This window comes from Mus caroli, unplaced genomic scaffold (assembly GCF_978045245.1).
Source record: "Mus caroli unplaced genomic scaffold, Mus_caroli_1 scaffold_1, whole genome shotgun sequence".
Taxonomy (NCBI): Eukaryota; Metazoa; Chordata; class Mammalia; order Rodentia; family Muridae; genus Mus; species Mus caroli.
Window position 1 is genome coordinate 14,457,618 of NW_028227256.1, and position 19,890 is coordinate 14,477,507.

Below are 19,890 nucleotides of genomic sequence, written 5' to 3' on the forward strand. Positions count from 1 at the left end.
TTGAGAGATATTAAAGGCAGACGACTGTTGTTTCCTGATATGTTTGTTTTTGTAGGTGGCTTTATGTGCTTGTGGCTTTCTGCTTTTGACTTTGTTGTGAGATGCTCAATGTTCTTTCTTTGGTGCAGGTATCCTCCTTGTGTTGGAATTTTCCTTCTAGGATCCTCTGTAGAGCTGGGTTGGTAGATAGATACTGTTTGAATTTGGTTTTGTCCTAGAATATTTTGTTTTCTCCATCTATGTTGATTGAGAGTTTTTCTGGGTATAGAAGTCTGAGCTGGCATTTGTGTTCTCTTAGAATCTGCATGACCTCTGACCAGGCTCTTCTGGCTTTCATAGTCTCTGTTGAGAAGTCTGGTGTAATTCTGATAGGTCTACTTTTGTATGTCACTTGGCCTTTTTTTCCCTTGCAGCTTTTAATATTCTTTTTTTGCTCTGTGCATTTAGTGTTTTGATAATTATGGGACAAGAAGATTTTCTTTTCTGATCCCATTTATTTGGTGTTTTATAGGCTTCTTATACCTTTATAACCATCTTTCTTTAGGTTGGGGAATATTTCTTCTGTGATTTTTTTGAAGACATTTTCAGGTCCTTTGAGCTAGGAATCTTTATTCTCCCCTATTCTGTTTATTCTTAGATTTGTTTTTTTCATTGTGTCCTGAATTTCATGGATACTTTGGGTTAGGAGTTTCTTATGTTTTGAATTTTCTTTGAGAATTGTGTCAGTCTCTTTTACGGTATCCTCTACACATGAGATTCTCTCTTCTATCTCTTCTATTCTGTTGGAAATACTTACATCTGTAATTCCTGACCTATTTCCTAGGTTTTCCATTTCCAGGTTTTCCTCCATTTCTGTTTTCTTTATTGTTTCTACTTCTACTTTTAGGCCTTGTATCACTTTATTTAATTCCTTTACCTGTTTACCTGCGTTTTCCTGTATTTCTTTAAGTGAGTTATTGATATTCTCCTTATCATCATGAGATAGGATTTTAGAACAGATTTCTGATTTTCAGGTGTGTTAGTGTATTTAGGGCTGGTGTGTTGGGAGAATTGGGTTCTGATGATTCCCATGTATTTGGGCTTCTGTTGCTTATGGTCTTACACTTGCTTTTTGCCATCTGGATATCCCTGGTGTTTGTTGGTCTGGATGACTGTATGGAGTCAAGTGATCCTCTTATAGGAATTATGTTTATCACAGAAATGACAAGAGATGAAACACAAGGAGAATTCTTTGACCACCTTACATTACAGAATCAGATCTGAGAGAGTAATCACTGAGACCACATCTCGACCATCTTAATTATGTTTACTTCATTTTCTTTGCCCCAGTTCTTCCTCCATTTAAATTTAAAGTTCATGCCAGCCCACTGAAGATAGACAGGAGGTTATTGAATACCTTATTTATTCTGCTCAGTATGACCAAATAGGAAAAAGCTCTTCTCTCTGCTTTTCACTATTACTTATCTCTTTAATTTGCATATTGTTGATTGGTAGCTAAACCTAGCTGGTTGTAGTTTTCAAAAGCCTTTAACCCCAAACTCTGGTTAGAGGTGATGTGTTAGGAATATGTTAAGAAAATAAAAGAATTAAAGTTTTAAGAGAAAACTGGTGGACATTGGAATAGTAACCACTAAAGTACACACACACACACATACACACACACACACACACACACACACACACAGAGAGAGAGAGAGAGAGAGAGAGAGAGAGAGAGAGAGAGAGAGAGAGAGAGAGTTTGCATTTAATTGATACAGATGATGAAAAATTTTTGAAGTATTTCTTGACCGTTTTTATTGCTTTTATGAAGAACTCTCTATTTAGATCCTTAGCCCATTTTAAAAATTGAATTGTTTTCTTGACTATTTGTTTATTTGAATTCTTTGTATATTTTGGATATTAAGCCACTGTCAAGTGTATAGCTGACAATGATTGTCTCATATTCTGTTGGCATCTTCTTCCCTCAGTCAATTGTCTCTTTAGTTGTATAGAAGTCCTTTTGATGCTGGGTTTCTTGATATTTCTAACTAACAATTTCAAGAGAAATAAAAATATTTTTGTTTAAAACAAAGCCCAACAGAACAGAAAATTTAAAACAGCAATTGTTCCATCATTGGGTTATATATCACATCAGACACAAGTTCTTTTGTACCAATAAGCTCTTAGCATAATAACACATTGCTTAATTTCTCAGGTAGTTCTCTTGACTTCTGTCTTCTTTTTAGTTAGTAAGATCAGAATAAAGGTATTGTCACAAAGTATAATGCTTGCTCCTATGGTAGAGATTATGTGTCTAGAATATGGAAGGGGCTCCCAAAAAATTTAACAAATACAAAGCAAATAAAGCGAATAACAAAGATACATATTAAAAAAATCTTGAAGCATGGAAATAAACAGAAAGTTCTCAAAAGAGTATATACAGATGTCTGGGAAATGTTTTTTTAAGTCAGTGTTCAATATTCTTAGTTGTTTGGGAAATGCAAATTAAAATGACTTTTAGGTGGCTACTATGTAAAACATTGTGGAGCTTCCTCAAAAAGCTAGAAATAGTTATACTATATGATCTAACTGCAACACTCCTGGACATGTTTCTACATCCTAATACAGAAAACATTATTCATTCATATGCATTCTTATTCTTTTAACCATATCCACCAACTGATGGGTAATGAATAATGGAGAACTATTCAACTATAAAGAAACATGGAAGTATAAATTGACAGGAACATGGATGGAACTGGAAATAATTATTGAGAGAGATAACCAAGATGTAGAGAGAGACAAATGAGGTGTATTCTTTTCCATATTTGAAAATTATCTTTTAATCTTTAGATTAAATTGCCTAAATTGCAGTACCCATAAAAAGTTGGATACTAATGTCAGGTTAAGAAAATGTAAGGACATGAGTGATACGCAAAGAGGCAAGGGAAATGATGGAAGAAAAGGATTAAATTTGTAAGTGAAATGACAGGGCATGAGGGAAGGAAATGTGGGAAAAAGCTAACAATGTAGACCTCTGAAAAAGTCATATGGAAATCTACTGTAGTAACCTACTAAAATACATACATACACACATACATACATATAAAATAGTTTAAATGAAGCTAATGGGAGGGCACTCTTTGTCCCCAGTATCATAAGCTATCAAATAATCTCAGTGATAGGGGTATGGGTTACCTCTTTTGAAGTTGTTGGTCAGTTGGATCCCACATTTCCTCTTTGTAATAGTGGTATTGATGCTATCTAATCACTTCTTGGTAGGATTCAAAGCCTGTTGTAAAAGAAGGAAATTTGGCACCAGTAACTAGGCTTAAAACTCATGGATGGCTACACCATAGGCCCCAGTGAAGAACAAAATACTATTCTGCTATGAAAACAGTAATTGACTGCTCCTTAATTCTCATATTTAAACATGTATATTAAATCATCTTTCAATATTTATCAAGGATGCTTCTTTTTTACAGTAGCTCTATTACCACAGAGACCCACAATTGATCAGTGTCCAGAAAATAAGATACTATGGAATGTTTAGCTCTAATTTGGATACCTGTATCATACTGCCCAAAGACTCAAGGATCATCCAGGATGAGGGAGAAATGAGAGGTAATGAGAGGAAATGAGAGGTAAGAATGAGAGGTAATGGATGTTTGTATGGAAAGAATATTTAAGAATATGACAGGGTCCTGGAAGATATGATCTCACAGCAGCAATAACTGAATGGACAAGATCTACACAAGATTAAGTCAACCAAAATCTTACCATGGATCATGGAAGGCTCATGAAGTCCCACCCCTAGCTACTGAGCTATTAGCAACTGATGGATGCTGTGGGAGGGAAAATGCATCTCTGAAGTGATACATCTTCAAAGAGGTTACCTGTGCTCCAGTAGATGGCCCTACACCAATGCATGTACAGGAACACTAGGTGGATTCAGTATATTACAACAAATAAACAAAAAAGAGGAATTCCATGAAGTTATGAGGGGAAAGTGGTGGCAGGATAAGGGAAGAATCAGGTAGGAGCCTGAGCATTGTTGGACGAAGTGTGTCACTGTGAATGTGGGCTTCGAGGTCCTAATGCTCAGGCTCCATCCAAAGTAGAAGCGAGTTCCTTCCTGGTTGACTTTGGATCAAGATGTAGAATTTCTCCAGCATGTCTGCTTGCAGGTTGCTAGGCTTCCTGCCGTGATGATAATAGACTGAAACTGTAAGACCACTAATTAAATGTTTTTCTTTATAAGAGATGCCTTGGTCATGATGTCTCTTTATAGCAGTGGAAAACCTAACTAAGACAGAGGGGTTAGGGAATGGATTTGATCAAATCACATTATATAATGTATATGAAATTCTTAAACAATAAAAAATTAAATAAAAGTTGAAGTTCTTGGCTCAAAGCTAAGGTAACATTTAAGCACATTAAGTAGACTTTGCTCAGAAGCTTGATTCTGGATAAATTTTTAGGTCTTTTACTTCCAATTTGAAAGACAGTCTGTTAGGTGAAAAAGAAAACATGTTGAAATGGAGCCAAATAAATTTCACTAGATCTGTGTTCTTTTTAATCTGTGATTCTCATCATGATGCCTTAGGAAGAGATTAAGTCTCACAAATTAACTTCTGCAGAAATTCTTTCATGGATTGTGCCCTTATATAGTTTTTGGTTACTATTTGAAGTGATCTACACTTACAAGTAAATTGCAAGTCAGCATTCATATGATACTTTTACCATTTAATTACTTAGATTTATATTCCCTGTCAGCCTGTTGCTGTGATTTCATATTTAGTAAGTAAATAGAGAGCAATGATTCTATTACAATTTTTATAAGATTTTTAAAAATGAAGCAAGTATTTAAAGCTACTCTCTATCGTTCTCCCAGGCTTGAGGAGTGGAATAGAAGCCAAGATCCAAAGGCAAAACTTGGCATTCTGCCTGTGACTTGGTGGACCTGTTAAACAATCCTGAAGAAAACCAGACTCTAACGGAATCAAACAGGGAAGCAGTAAGTTCCGAAACCAGTGTTCTTGGTTCAGTAAAAGCCCGTAAGTGCTGGCTTTGTCCATAAATGGGTTAAAAACAATCAAAAGTTGGAACACTCGGTAGTCCTGTAGGCGTTTCTAAGCATTCTTGTTGGAAAGTACCAGTGCAGACAAAGAAGGAGGAGAAACACAGTGTATGTAAAAAGGGATCTCTTGGGCAGCCATGTGGAGAAATCTTATAAACTGCAGGTTTGTATTATGTATGTCTTCTTATCACTTTATATTAAGTTTGGCTTTGACTATTATAAGAACTATTCAGTGAGGTGCCTTAGCAATTTCTGAAGCTTGAAAATGCATGAAACAAACTGCCTGTGATAGAAAAATCAGGCTTTTATAGGACAAGATACCCAGAGGAAGGTTCTTTTGGTTTGTTTGTTTGTTTTTTCTCTTTTAATTCTTTGGCTACTCCTAATGCCAGAGCCAAAGCTCATAGTTTACTAGGAATAACTGGTGTGAAGATTTTATAATGAGCTATGTATAAACACGTATGTATTTCCTTTGTATTACCTCAATGACTTTACAGAGGTTGGCAATCTAATGGTCCTCTGTGGGGTGTATAATCATGTTTTCATCATCCTGAGGTGGCATTGGGAAGTTTTGCCTTGTAAAGCAGGCAGATCAGCTTGGTTTTTTTTTTTTTTTTTTGTTGTTGTTGTTTGTTTGTTTTGTTTTTTGTTTTTTCTGTGCAAATTGTGAAACAGGGAAGGATTTATTTAAAAATTGCTTATCAACTGTATACACCTTTGGATATCTTTGATATTTTTTAAATCAGACACTCCAATTACACAAGCTTCCTGTATACATTCATATGCTTGGAAAAGAAAAGGGAAGTCAAGACTTATCAAATTTTTACAATATATTGAAAGATATTAGCAGAATATTCAGTAAGATTATTTTAAATTATAGCATGCTGTCATTTTCTCTCAGCAGGTGTATCTTTCTTATCATGAAAGCTGCAATTGAAAATAAATCATGCCTGTTCATTCTGCATTTCATTTAGATTTCTCTTATAAATGAAAGGTCTAAGAACTACTTTAAAGGCATAAGAAATCTGGCACTATTCTGAAATATTGCAGAGTAAATCAATGATATCTCCTTCCATGGCCAAGTAAAATTAATTATTTTGCCTGTCTAAGGCAGAATTATGAAAACTAGATAGTCAGTAATTTTACAGATGAAGATACACACAGCCATCCATAGGACTAAGCGCAGACACCCCAATGGAGGAGTTAGGTGAAGGACTGAAGGAGTTGAAGGGATTAGCAATCCCACAGGAAGAACAATATCAACCAACCCCCAAGTTATGACTTGTTAATGTTCTAGAAATAATTTTAAAATATAATTGATCCTCATAACCCATGGATTAAGTATTTGTAAATTTACTTAGTCCCTAAAATTAATTTGTAGCTAACTTGCATTGCATTTCTTTGGCAGACAAAATGAAAGGCCTAATTATACCAAAGGAAGTTACATCAAAGTCCATCTTGGGAAACCAAAGAATTTATTGGAGATTACTTTTAGAACTGTAGACAACTCAAAGGCAAGGGAAGCACCAAAAGCCTGCACCATTGCATAATTGGCAGCAGCTCCACCACTGAGGACTCCTAAACTCTGGTCACACTTTCACCTTCTATGTGCTCTAGCAGCTGGGACAGGAGGGAATAGAAAAAGAAATGTCATGTGGATATCTGGCAACCTATGAGCCTTTCAGAGACTTGCCATTATGTAGACCTTGCCCTTAGCTATATTTTCTTATTTTATTGTCATGAGTGTGACACAAAGTCTATAGGTCATCATAATCTACTTCATGGTAGTGTTGATTATGGCACCTAGAGAAAGTAGCTACATTTATAATCTTCAAATTAACACTTCCAGCATCTTACAATGATTTTGGTTCATGGACAAAGTAGGAAAAATTTTGAGCAACCTAATCTGTATATTTCCAGGTACAGTTCCACATTCATTGTAGTCTGCTTAAGGCTATGAATTATTATGAATTATGAATTGAATTATCATATTGTAATTTTTATTAGTGATTTTGCACTAATAAAAGGTAGTCTTAAGAATAGTACTAGCTCTATTTGCAATCCTGGATCTATACTCCATGCCTTGAGCCACAGCTCTGCTTGCATCCTTGGAAGTCTGTTGCCACTCAGGACAACCAGGTGAGCTCCCCATCCCCCAATCCCTGGCCCACTGGGGTCCCCCAGCAAGAACAGCAACTAAGAGGTCTGCACCATCTCCTCTGTGCTCCATGTTCTCTTCCACATCTCCACCTGCAATCCTCGAACTGCATTCCATTTCCTGGGCCACACCTCTGTCTGAGTCCCCTGGAGGCCTGCTGCCACCCTGGAGAACCAGATCTGCCACATTCCTGGAGTCCAGCTGCCACCTAAGACAATTAGAGGCCTGTTACCATTAGGGACTAGCAACATTACCTGCAGTTGCAGACACCTGCTATGATCAGGAATTACCAGGTAGAACACCTGGTACAATCAGATGACTAAAGGTTCCTTTATAAGAATATATCCTAACAAACTTGAGGAACAAGAAAATTACCTTAAATCTAACCTTATAAAGATGATAGAGAACATTAAAGAAGAAATAAATAACCCCTTAAAGAAATACAAGAAAATACAAACAGGTGAAGGAAATGAATAAGGTCAAAAAAGAAAAAAGGAAAAAAAAAAAAAAGGAATTAGAGCAATACAGCAAACACAAACTGAGGCAAGCCTAGGAGATGGAAAACCTAGGAAAGAGAATAGGTTTGGTGGTTGTTTATGGAATGAATCCCCAAGGAGGGCAGTCTCTGGATGGTCATGCCTTCAATCTCTGCTTTGTCTCTGTAACTCCTTCCATGGGTTTTTGTTTCCCCTTCTAAGAAGGATTCTGAGCTTCTTGGCTAATAACCCCTTATCAGTGAGTGCATATCATGTGTATTCTTTTGTTGATTGGGTTACCTCACTCAAGGTGATATACACCAGATCCATCCATTTGCCTAAGAATTTCATAAATTCATCGTTTTAAATAGCTGAGTAGTACTCCATTGTGTAAATGTACACATTCCATCCCATAAACAACCACTAACCCCAGACATTTTGGCAAATGCCAACAAGAGCCTGCTGACAGGAGCCTGACATAGCTGTCTCCAGAGGGCCTCGCCACTGCCTGGCAAATACAGAAGTGGATGCTCACAATCATCCATTGGAAAGAGCACAAGGTCCCCAATGAAGGAGCTAGAGAAAGTACCCAAGTAGCTGAAGGGGTCTGAAGCCCCATATGAGGAACATCAATATGAACTAACCAGTACACCCAGAACTCCTTGGAACTAAACCAGCAATCAAAGAAAATAGATGGTGGAACTTGTGGCTCTAGCTGTATATGTACCAGAGGATGGCCCAGTCAGTCATCAATGGGAGGAGAGGCCGTAGGTCCTATGCCCCAGTATAGGGGAATGCCAGGACTGGAAATGGGAGTGGGTGGGTTGGGGAACAGGAGGAGGGCGAGGGGGTAGGGGATTTTCAGAGGGGAAACTAGGAAAGGGGATAACATTTGAAATGTAAATAAAGAAAATATCTAATAAAAATATACATATATAAAAAGAGATTAGGAACTATACAGACATAAAGATTACAAATAGAAGACAAGAGATGGAAGAGAGTATATCAAGCATGGAAGATACAATAAAAGAAATTGATATATCAGAGAAAGAAAATCTATATAAGAAGTTTCTAAACAAAACATCCAGGAAATTGGGGACACTGAAAAAACCAAATCTAAGAATAATTGAGATAGAAGATTTCCAGCACAAAGGCCCAGAAAATATCTTCAACAAAATCATAGAAGAAAATTTCCCTAAACTAAAAGAAGAGATGCCTATAAATGTAAAAGAAGTTTAGAGAACACCAATCAGATTATAACAGAAAAGAAAATCATACAACAACAAAATACTCAAATCATTAAACGTAAAGAACAAAGAAATAGTATTAAAAGCTATAAGGGAAAAAGACAAGTACATATAAATGCAGACCTATCAGAATAATATCTGACTTCCTAACAAAGAGTCTAAAATCTAGAAGGATCTAGTCAGATGTCTGGCAGTCTCTAAGGGAACACAGATGTCATCTGATACTACTATACCCAGTAAAATATTATGTCACCATAGATAGAGAAAGCAAGATCTTCCGTTAGTCCAGACCTACAGAGGATTCTAGAAGGAAAACTCCAACAAAAGGAACTATGCCTAAGAAAACACAAGAAATGGATAATTTTCAACTGGAGAAAAACAAAAAAGAGAGAAACACAAATGCACACACGCATGCAGAAATACTACCAACACCAAAATAACAGGACCCAATAACCACTGGCTTGGTAATTAATATATCTCAACATCAATAGCCTCAATTCCCAATAATGAAGAAAAATAAAAAACAGTGGTTAGCATAAACAAGTTCCATCATTCTGCTGCATATAAGAAACACACCTCAGCAATAAGGATAAACACAATCTCAGAGTAAAGGTCTGCAAAAAAGGTCTCCAAGCAAATGTCTTAGAAACAAGAAACAATCTGAATTACCATTCTAATATCTAATAAAATAAAATTTGAACCAAACAACACTCTACTCAATGAAACCTTGGTCAAGGAAGAAGTAAAGAAAGAGATTAAACACTTTTTAGACTTAAATGAAAAAGAAGCCACAACATCACCAAATTCATGGGACACAATGAAAGCAGTCCTAAGAGGAAAATTCATAACTCTGAGTGCCTGCAAAAGAAACTAGAGAGAGAATACACTAGCAGCTTGACAGCACACCTAAAAGGTCTAGAACAAAAGGAAACAAAATCACCCAAGAGGAGTAGAGGGGAGGAAATAATCAAACTCAGGGGCAAAATCAACACAGTGGAAACCAAAAAGAACTATTCAAAGAATCAACCAAACCAGGATTTGATTCTTTGAGAAAATCAAAAAGGTAGATAAACAGTTAGCCAGACTAACTAAAAGGCACAGGGACAGTATCCTAATTAACAAAATCAAAAATGAAAACGGAGACATAACAATAGAACCTGAGGAAATCCAAAATTTCAACAGACCCTCCTACAAAGTGCTATACTCAACAAAACTGGAAAACCTGGATGAAGTGGACAAATTTCTAGACAGATACCATGTACCAAAGTTAAATTAGGATCAGATTAATGATCTAAACAATCCCATATCCCCTAAAGAAATAGAAGCAGTCATTAATAGCTTCCCAACCAAAAACAGCACAGGACCAGATGACTTTAGTGCAGAGTTCTATCAGACCTTCAAAGAAGATCTAATTCCAATTCTCCTCAAACTATTCTACAAAATAGAAACAAAAGGCACTCTACACAATTCATTCTATGAAGCCACAATTACTCTGATATCTAAACCACATGAAGACCCAACAAAGAAACAGAACTTCAGACCAATTTCTCTTATGAATATCACTGCAAAAATACTCAAAATTTTGCAAATCAAATCCAAGAACACATCAAAACAATCATCCATCATGATCATGTAGGCTTCATCACAAGGATGCAGGGATGGTTTAATAAACGTAAACCCATCAACTTAATCCACTGTATAAACAAACTCAAAGACAAAAACCACATGATCATCTTGTTAGATGCTGAGAAATCATTTGACAAATCCAACACCCCTTCATGATAAAAGTCTAGGAAAGACAAGGAATTCAAGGCCAATACCTTAACATAATAAAAGCAATCTACAGCAAACCAGTAGCCAATATCAAACTTAATGGAGAGAAGCTGGAAGCAATCCTAATAAAATCAGGGACTAGACAAGGCTGCCCACTTTCTCTGTACCTATTCAAGATAATACTCAAAGTCCTAGCCACAGCTATTAGACAACAAAAGGAGGTCAAGGGGATACAAATTGGATAGGAAGAAGTCAAAATATCACTATTTACAGATGATATGATAGTATATATAAGTGATCCTAAAAATTCCATCAGGAAACTCCTAAACCTGATAACCAGCTTCAGTGCAGTAGCTGGATATAAAATTAACTCAAACAAATCAGTGGCCTTTCTCTAACCAAAGGATAAATGGGCTGAGAAAGAAATTAGGGAAACAGCACCCTTCACAATAGTCACAAATAATATAAAATACCTTGGTATGACTCTAACTAAGGAAGTGAAAGATCTGTATGATAAGAACTTCAAGTCTCTGAAGAAAGAAATGGGAGATTTCAGAAGATGGAAAGACCTCCCATGCTCATGGATTGGAGGGATTAATACAGTAAAAAAGGCTATCTTGCAGGAAGCAATCTAACATATCAATGCAATCTCCATCAAAATTCCAACTCAATTCTTCAATGAATTAGAAAGGGCAATTTGAAAATTCATCTGAAATATCAAAAAACCTAGGATAGCAAAAACTATTCTCAATGATAAAAGAACCACTGGTGGAATCACCATGCCTGACCTCAAACTGTACTACAGGGCAATTATGATAAAAACTACATGGTACTGGTACAGCCACAGACAAGTAGATAAATGGAATAGAATCAAAGACCCAGAAATGAACCCACACACCTATGGTCACTTGATATTTGAGAAGGAATACTAAAACCATTCAGTGGAAGAAAGACAGCATTTTCAACAAATGGTGCTGGCACAACTGGTGGTTATCATGTAGAAGAATGAGACTTGATCCATTCTTATCTCCTTATACAAAGTTCAAGTCTAGGTGGATCAAAGAAGTCCACATAAAACCAGAGACCCTGAAATTTATAGAGGAGAAAGTGGGGAAAAGCCTCGAAGATATGGGCACAGGGGAAAAATTCCTCAACAGAATAGCAATGACTTGTTTTGTAACATTGAGAATCAACAAATGGGACCTCATAAAATTGCAAAGCTTCTGTAAGGCAAAAGACACTGTCAATAAGACAAAAAGGTCACCAACAGATTGGGAAAGAATCTTTACCAACCCTAAATCAGAGAGGGTGCTGATATCTAATATATATGAAGAACTTAAGAAGATAGACTCCAGAAAATCTAATACCCTATTAAAAAATGGGGTAAGGAGCTAAACAAAGAATTCTCAACTGAGGAATATGAATGGTTGAGAAGGAGCTGAAAAAATGTTCAGCATCCTTAATCATCAGGGAGATACAAATCAAAACAACCCTGAGATTCTACCTCATACCAGTTAGAATGAACAAGATCAAAAATTCAGGTCACAGCATATTCTGGTGAGGATGTGGAGAAAGAGGATCACTCCCCCATTGTTGTTGGGATTGCAAGCTTGTACAACCACTCTGGAAATCAGTCTGGTGGTTCCTCTGAAAATTGGACATAGTACTACCTGAAGATCCAGCAATTCATCTCCCAGAAGATGTTCCAACTTGTAATAAGGACACATGCTCCACTATGTTCATAGCTGCCTTATTTATAATAGCCAGAAGCTGGAAGGAACTCAGATGTCGCTCAACAAATTAATGGATACAGAAATTGTTGTACATTTACACAATGGAGTACTGCTCAGCTATTAAAAATAATGAATTAATGAAATTCTTAGGCAAATGGATGGATCTGGAGGATATCATCCTGAGTGAGATAACCAAATCCCAAAAGAAGACACATGATATACACTCACTGATAAGGGGATATTAGCCCAGAAACTTAGAATATCCATGATACACTTTGCAAAACACATGAAACTCTAGAAGAACGAAGATCAGAGTGTGGATACTTCTCTCCTTCTTAGAATGGGGAAGAAAATACCCATGGAAGGAGTTACAGAGACAAAGTTCAGAGCTGAGAGGGAAGGAAAGACCATCCAGCACCTACCCCACCGAGGGATCCATCCCATATACAACCACCAAACCCAGACACTATTGCATATGCCAGAAAGATTTTGCTGACAGGACCCTGACATAGCTCTCTATTGTGAGTCTATGCCAATGCCTGGCAAATACAGAAGTGGATGCTCACAGTCATCTATTGGATGTAACACAGGGCACCTAATGAAAGAGCTAGAGAAATTACCCAAGGAGCTAAAGGGATCTGCAACCCTATAGGAGGAACAAATATCTGAAATAACCGGTCCCCCCAGAGCTGTGTCTCTAGTTTGATATGTAGCAGAGCATTGCCTAGTTGGCTATCAATGGGATGAGAGGCCCTTAGTATTGTGAAGATCATATGGCCCAGTACAGGAGAATTCCAGAGTCAGGAATTGGGAGTCTGTGTGTTGGGCAGCAGGGTGTGGGGAGTGAATGGGGGCTTTGGTGATAGCATTTGAAATGTAAATGAAGAAAATATCTAATAAAATATTATACTTGAAAAAAAATTCAGTGAAATGCAAATAGAACAAATGTTTTAGAACTTGTCTCTGAGATTGAATTTGAAGTACAAAGGAGGCAACTACAAGAGAATAGGACCTCAGAATGCTAGTCTTGAAGTCTTTTAGCTCTGGATAGGGCACACCTGTGTTGACTCCCAAACTGTTGTGCTACACTCATTATCCTTTCTTTCTGGAGAATCCTTACCTGTCTCATTCTCACCATTCAACATGAACTTCATTTCACATCCTCTCCAAACTCTTCAGATGAGTTTAGTTCTCCTAATTTTGTTCACCATTATTTAACTGACTTTCCAATGATTGCACCTTCTTAGTGACTGCTATTTGTTTGATATAAGAAAGAATGTTATGACATAATGTTTCATGATACAGTGTTACAAAAGCAAAATGTTGAAAAAGGATCCTTATCACATAAGTGTTCATAGATAATTTATTAAGGTGAAGTCTTGGGTAAGAAAAAGGCTGACACAACTGTGTAGAAGGCAAATGAGAAAGGGCTGTGTATGTGAGGTATGGACATCATATTATTAGCAATGTCATACTTGAATTGATCACTGAGCCACATTTGTGGTTTGTTTTTTATAGCTAAGACATTAGAAATAAAAAGTATTTGTAATACAATTATTTAACCTACTCTTAGTCAGAAAACATTCTAACTTTAATTAAAGCACCATTTAAATGGATTTATGAAATGAAGGTGGTGGTAGAGGTCATGCTGTTGGTGATGGAGGTCATGGTGAGGGGAACATGTCATGGTGGTGGTGGTGGATGTGGTGCTGCTGGTAGTGATGCTGGTGATACAGCCATATTTTTGATTAATACTCTGTTCCTGGCAACACAATAAGCTATGTGAAAATAATTTGTTTACAATCAACTTCACAGCAACATTATAGATGTCTCTAGCTAATTGAGCACTTTTCTGTTGTAAGCACATTAAAACTTTAGCTCATTTCACATAATCAAGCCCCAAATTTTATGTGGTTAGTACAGCTATGATTACTGCTCAAGAGTAGATGATATTGAAATACAATAACATGCCCCAAGTAACACCACCAACCTGGAATTTAAATGAAGTCCTGAAAGGGAGCAAGGAAGGGGTTTCTTCTTGATACAGTTTCCCAATTGGACCTACCACCAATTCTCAGTCTTTTTGTACTTTCTGAAAATTTCAGTTTACAAGAAATATATTCTAGAGTCTTCCTTTGAACCCTCCCTTTTGCCAAGCACTATCTGACTTGTATTCTTTTTTTTCCCTTTACTTAAAATAGCCTTTGTTCTCATATAATATATCCTGATTTTGATTTTGTCTTCTCAAAGTCTCCTTCCAACCTTCCTTCCATCAAAATTCATTCTATTGCAGTCACTAAGTAGAAAACAAGAAAGCTTCTAAGGTATAGTAATAAGATAAAACAAAAACTAATACATCAGGATAGGACAAAACAAACAGAAGAAAAGGAGGCCAAAAAAAGGCACAAAATAACAACAACAATAAAACAGATATAATGGGAGGGGAGGCCCTTGTCCTGTGATGGCTTGATGCTCCAGTATATGGGACTCCTAAGGCGTGGAGGTGGAAGAGGGTAGGTGGGTGGGGGAGCAGCCTCATAGAAGCAAGGTAAGGGGGGATTGGATAGGGAGTGTGCAGAGAGGAAACAAGGAAAGGGGATAACATTTGAAATGTAAATAAATAAAATATCCATTTTTTTTAAACAAAGAAACAGATATAGAAGCTAAAACTCACTTGTTCACATACTCAGGATTCCAAAAATACTAAACTGGATGTCATAATATATATGCACAGGATCTATAAGGCAAAAAAAGAGAAATAGATAGATAGATAGATAGATAGATAGATAGATAGATAGTTATATAAATAGATAGTTATTGGATATAGATACAGATACAGATATTGCTTGTGATAGGTATACACATGTGTGTGCATGTATGTAGGTATAAATATGTGTATGTGTGTGTCTATGTCTAAGTGTACATGTGTGTATAAGTGTCTGTGTACATGTGTGAGTGTGTGAGTATCCATGTGTGAGTATGCATGTGTGTAATGTGTGTGTGTGTGTGTGTGTGTGTGTTTATTCCTACTGCTAAGCTTCTCAGTTCCATGAGAGCTAGTTTCTATAGCTTCTACTAGTCCATATTATGGATAGTGTAAACAAAAGCCAACAGAGATTCTCATTCTGTATCTACTCTGGATGCTTTGCACTTGAGCAGCTGCATTTCTATTTACATGGTAGAATAAAATTTTACATTGTAGAGTAATAAATATACTTAAAACCTCTATAAGTCTTTAGTGGTTTACTTACGTTTTGTTTGTAAATTCAAAAAAAATGTATAAAACAGACAAGGTAAAAAAAAACATTCAAAATGAGCTGACATGGTAACATATGTTTGTAATATTAGCATTGCTAATGTTAAGTCATTCTCAGCTAAAAAGAAAGTTTGAGGTCAGCCTGGAAAACATTAGATTCTGTCTCAATAAAGCAAAATGGAGTGAAGAAAATAAAATAAAAGGAAAGGAAAAGAATGGAGGAAGGGTATAAATTCCTAATGAATTATTTTAATTGATTCTTTATTCATTATGATGATTTTGGTGCCTTTTCAGGTAGAATGATTTATGCATTTATTCACATACTCATTTATTTATTTTACTTGCATTTTCTTAACCACACACTTTGGATTAAATCTCGAGGTTTATTATGACTACATATACTTAAAAAAAGCCCCATGTGGGTATTATGTTTTTATATGGACTAAATTCTGAACGGAAACACAATAAGCATTCTCAATGGGTGAGTTATATTTTTCAATGTTTTGAAAACACATTTTTAAATGTTTCTTGAATATTTGTTGCTGTAGAGCAGAACTGTCAAGAAGGATCACACACCAGCTATCCCAGTGTCAATGGGGTGAAAGTAATACTGATGCTAAGGACATTTTGTAGTCATAGAGAGTTTATTATGGGCTATACATTAAGACACAGACTTCATAGAAATGTCATTAGATCCTAATAGTTACAATTCTATTTATTGCCCATCTTACAAGGAAAGAAACAGAGGTCTGAAGAGGTGAAAGATCTTGCTCAGGGGCATAAGACAAGGTTTGCCTATAATACTGTATTTTGTTTCTTGTAAAATAATATGACCAATTCAAATATTTTCTAGTGTATTATTACATTGTACTTATTTCTACAACACTTTGATCCCTTAATAGAATCTCTGTGGCTTGTTAAAATGAGCTGTTTGTTTTTTGTGGAATAATTTATATTCTTGATCATTTAATGATAGAATATGATACAATGCATCGAGCTTTAGAATCCAAAGTAACTGAATATGAGCCCTTTGAAGTTTACTGTTAGGTTCTTTGGAAATTCAGTTGTGTTGGATGGTGTTTTGCTGGGGCACACACATGAAGGACTGTCTTCTTGATGCAGGCACAAGTAAAAGGACATTTTGCTAAAGCAGGCTCATAAGGAAGCATTTCACTGAAGCAGAAACAGGCTAAAGCAAGCACATAAAAGGACACATGATGAAGGACTCTTCCCTAACAACAGACATGTATTGGTCTGTCTTATACAGAGTAGCTGAGCTCCACTTGTTAGGAGTTCATAGAGAGAAATCACCCAAAAACTTCTGGTGGTATACTGCAGCTTCTTGTCACTTCAGCAGACTTGAACTGATTGGCAGACTTATGTCAGCTGATACAGACTCACCTGCTGAGGCAAGACACAGACTGAGGCAAGACAAGTGGTGTCCTGTGAGGACACATGATGTTTGGTGGGAGTATAAATTACACTCAAAGAACTGTGAGAAGAGCTATGCTTGCTTAGCTAAACACTTCGTGGTCCCAAGTCTTCATTGATCTACACTTCCCTAACAGAGGCACAATGGAGAACTGCTCCTGGTGTCCCTGTTGGTCCCAATTAATTCTGCTGACCCATGCCAATTTGACTGAGGCCTGGTTGCTTTTGCTACATTGTGCCACTGCTGCTGCTATCCCAATACTACTGAACTGGACTGCTGGTGGATCCATGAAGTGTTTCTGAGTAGAGTGGATCCAGCTCCAGCTGCTGACCTGTGAGCTGAACTGCTGATTTCCTGACAGTGCAGATGGGCCTTGTTCCAAAGAATAATTTCTAAACAGGTCCACTCCACCCCCTCCAATATCCTTTCTTTTCTACTGCCTCTGGTAGATGGGTGCTAGAAGGAAGGCTAAAGCATTTAAGGCCCATCCTTAAAAGTAGGCTTTGAAAAAACTAAAAGTTACACATATTTTTTCTTTCTCTTGTTCCAGGTAATTTATGGCACATTGTGTGACTAGCAGAGACAGAAGTAATTAAAAGGCCTAAGCTGGCAAACAAAGGTGCAGATTCTAGTAACCAACTGACCATATAACCTTAAGAAATTGCTCATATATATAACATAAAATTAAGACATATGAACATACTCTCCAAGTCTTAATGACCTTCTAAAGATGCTATCACATTACTAACACCTTACTTTTCTATTCACTGTGCATTCATTAGAATGCAGCAGGTTAAAAGAGTTGGTGTATTTTCCTATTAATTAAATGGTAAGTTTGAATTTTATTGACCTTCTCTGATAGTTAATAATTATTATTAATTTCACAGAATCTATAATCACTTACCAGACAAGCCTATCAGCATGCATGTGAAGGCTAATCTAGATTAGGTAAATCTCTGAGCATACCTATAAGGATGTATAGAGTAGGTAATTGGGATGGTAAGGATCATCATAGCTCTGGAAGCACTAATCCATGACTATAGTCTTGCACCAAATAAAAGCAGAAGCTGTTTGTGAAAATCCATCTTTCCTGTCTATGGATATAATATGACCAGATACTTCAAGATCCTTCCAGAATAACTTCAAGTACTGCATCCTTGAACTACAAGCAAAAATACAACCTTTTAAAATTATGCTTTGTTAGGATATTTTGTCAAGAAACTTCAGAATGATTTTGAACCCTAAATTTCCATTAGATTGAGTAAGAAAAGGATTACAATACACACAACACACTACTGTTCTGGAGATAGAGATTATAGGAAGCACCATCTTAGTCCATTATCATCATGGCAGGAACTATAGTGGCATGCAGGCAAACAAGGTACTGACGAAGTAACTGAGAGTTCTACAAGTGTATCTGAAGGCAGAAGAAAGAGGGAATGACACTGGGCCTAGCTTGAGCAAGTTAAGCCTCAAAGACTATCCTGATTGACACACTTTTTACAAAAAGGCCATATGTACTCCAACAAGGCCACACCTCCTATTAGTGCCACTTCCTATGAACCATTTTCATTCATACCACTGTAGGACCTTTGTTTAAAATTATTGAGGATTTTATGATGATAACAATAGAGCATTAAGGTAAGGAGATACCCTGTGTAGCATTAAGTCCCATTTGGTTTTGCAAAAGTCATGGTGTGAAACCAGTCTTGTATGCTAACTTGTTTTTGTTTTTGTTTTTGTTGTTGTTGTTTTTAAGGTGATAAGTGACCTTTCTCTTTTCACACATGTGACCTGTACTTGTCTTATTCATAAGCCAATATTCTTTTCACTGGACTATTATGACCAGGAAATATAGGCTAACTACCTCCTTTTGCTAGTTTCCTTTCTCTTCTTCTTTCTCTTCTTTTTCTCTTTTTTTTTTTCTGTTTCTTTCTTCTTCTTCTTTTTTAAATCTAGGATTTTCAGCAAGTGTAAGTTAGAACTTCAGGTCTCATGAAAATGTGATTATATTTAATCCACACTGTTTGTTGCCTCAGAGATATCCCTGGTTTTGCATGACTGCTGGACTGCCTTGTACATACTGTCATCTACCATTGGTTCTGTAGATTAAAAGTATATGAAGACCTGCTTCCAGAGGTGTTCCAGATGTGGCTGCTGTGTCACATGTGTGTGTCACATAGCTCAGAGGCTATGTCTGTGCTCAGTGTTCTGACCTATGAACATCTGATTAGTAGCCTAATATTCCTTGAAAAAGAAGTGGGCCTGAGATGACCATCAGTCTGGTGCCTGGTAGGCCTGAATGGGGAGTGAACTGGAGACTACATGAACCTCATCTGGAACCATGAACTTGGGCTGGAGTGACCATGAGACAGAGAATCCTCACATGGGGCCATTCAGGCAGGCCTGGTAAAGAGCAGGCCATCAGACCAGCACTATGGGGCCTGGACAGGGAACTAGCATGAGAGGACCATTAGTCTAGTGCTGTATAGACTTGGGGGGCACACCTTGCCAGAGATGATACCCTGCCCAGTACCATAATGCATGAGCGAGGCTCAGCACTCCAGAGACTGTGCTTGAGATGACCCCAGACATTCAGAGACTCTAGGTGCTCCTAAGAGGAGCGAGTAAGAAGTGGAGAAATGAGAAACTGAAGAGTGTGAGCACAATGGAGAGAGGGAGAACTGGACACTTGAGGGTAATAAAGAACAGCTTAATGTAAGTAGTCAATGATGCCACCTGGGACCATGGTGGGG

At 37.0% G+C, this 19,890-nt stretch overlaps 1 pseudogene; it reads left to right on the top strand.

The window, feature by feature from the left end:
• The first annotated feature begins 19,269 nt into the window (after nucleotides 1-19,269).
• Nucleotides 19,270-19,380, top strand: LOC115032486 (small nucleolar RNA SNORA17; annotated as a pseudogene).
• Nucleotides 19,381-19,890: the final 510 nt, after the last annotated feature.